Source organism: Chrysochloris asiatica, unplaced genomic scaffold (assembly GCF_000296735.1).
Source record: "Chrysochloris asiatica unplaced genomic scaffold, ChrAsi1.0 scaffold00068, whole genome shotgun sequence".
Taxonomy (NCBI): domain Eukaryota; kingdom Metazoa; phylum Chordata; class Mammalia; order Afrosoricida; family Chrysochloridae; genus Chrysochloris; species Chrysochloris asiatica.
In genome coordinates, this window is record NW_006408586.1 from 10,466,772 (window position 1) to 10,468,773 (window position 2,002).

General features: G+C 38.8%; 1 pseudogene; it reads left to right on the forward strand.

The window, feature by feature from the left end:
• Positions 1-448: 448 nt before the first annotated feature.
• LOC102817004 overlaps positions 449-2,002 on the forward strand; it is a 4,483-nt pseudogene continuing 2,929 nt past the window's right edge.

Below are 2,002 nucleotides of genomic sequence, written 5' to 3' on the forward strand. Positions count from 1 at the left end.
ATTGCATTCAGTAAATCTATTGCACAAGACCTGTTTAAAGTGCTAAAGAGCAAAGATGCCCGGTTTTGTTTTGTTTTTAACACTTTAAAGTGTTCAAGAGCAAAGATGACAGTTTTGTGCCTTTTCCAAACCATGGAAATCTCTATAAGCTAATGTGTATGTAAAAGATGAATAAGACACACCATAGAAGAATTGATGCATTTGAGTTACGGTATTGGAGGACAATATTAAAAGTATGACCACCAAAAGAAGAAACAAATCTGTGTTGGAAGAAGCATATACAGAATGCTCCTTAGAGCCAGGATGGCCAGACTTTGTGTCTCATACTTTGGACATATTATCAGTAAGGACTAGTCCCTCAAGATGTACATCATGCTTGATAAAGTGGAGGGTCAGTGAAAAATAGGAAGACCCCCTAACTAGATGGATTGGTACAGTGGCAGCAGTAATGGGCTCAAGTGTAGCAGCGACTGTGAGGTAAGTTCATGACTGGGCAGTGTTTATTTCTGTTGTGCATACGGCCACTATGAGTTGGTAATGACTCCACGGCACCTAACAACAACATGCTTTACAGGATATGATTGTGAGGTATTTCTCCCATGGAATGGTTGATTAATTGAAACTGTCAAATTTTTTTTGTTGTTGTTTTTGTATTTTTAAGTTTTTATTGTGAAAAAGTTTACAGAGCAGATTATCAGTTTTACATTCAACAAATCATTTATTTTATTTCATTACAATGATTATAATCCTTTCCATGTACTATCAGTTAATAGTATTTCTCTCTATTCATTTTAGCTCTTTTTTTTAAAAAAAAACACTCACGCATATATATTAATTTACACCACCAAAGGGCACTTTCTGAAAATCTGCCACCTGGCTGCCATCTCTTAGTCCCTCTCTTTCCATGAATCTATAGTCCTCAGCTGCTCCCTTTCTCCATGTCCCCATCTCTGCCTCCATCTCTGGTGTGGCTGCTTCTCTGGATAAGGTCTTGCATTCTGCTTGTGCTCTTCTCCCTTGATGTTCATACAGTCCTCTGTTTCTGCACTGTAAGATTAACTACTCCCGCATTTTGTTACAAAACTTCTAGCTTTACAATTGTGACAGTTGTGAAAACAACTGATCACTACTGAATCATAAGAATTTATCCCCATCTCTTTTTACCAGACCCATCTAGACAAGAAGAAGACTCTTCAGTGGGAACTCTATCTTCCTCCACACACTCGTAAATGAAACTTCCTCTTGAAACCTTGTAAGCCAGTCCTGTGTGCCTTTACTGTACCCTCATTTTAAGTAGTCAATATCTAAGTTGCCTGTCCCTATCTGCCCTGTATACAGAGGGGATACTTGATGTGAAGACTCTTTTCCTCTCTGTTGGTATTTTGAGCTACTACCTCCATGAATATAGGTCAAGTTCACCAAATTGTAGCAATTTACCCTTGTTTCCTTTATCAAAACTTATTTCCTTTTTCATCTTCCTCTAGTCAAGTTCTGATTATTAAGACATCAAGGTTAGATCAAATGGGTACTAGCTACAAGTTTGAGTATTCTTGTGCATCTCCCCTCATTTCATATCAGCTGGATGTTTCACTCTCAGTTCTAAGCCACTGTGGCTATGTACTTGTCCATGGGCTCAGGTGTCCCCAGGTATCACCACACTTTGGACCAATTAGCCCTTGCTCTTTTCATTCTCATCTCCAGGTCAACAAGAGTCTATGGAACATGGTTAAACTCAGCCCATTTCTTCATTGCTGCCTTTCCCCCTTTTCAACTCACCAGTTGACCAATGTGGTCGCCAGCAAGCTCACATGCCTACTCATGTGTTCCCTTTTAATTTCAGTGTTAGAGGGGGGTTTGTCCTAAAAGGACTTGATTGCTTGTTTGATGGCTTCCCGGTGAACAACTTGCTTATTCTTGTAGTAGCCAATCATATTGCCATTTTTTTTTTTTTTTTCTGATGATCTTTCTTTGCCATTAATAATATTTGCATAGGTCAATTGCT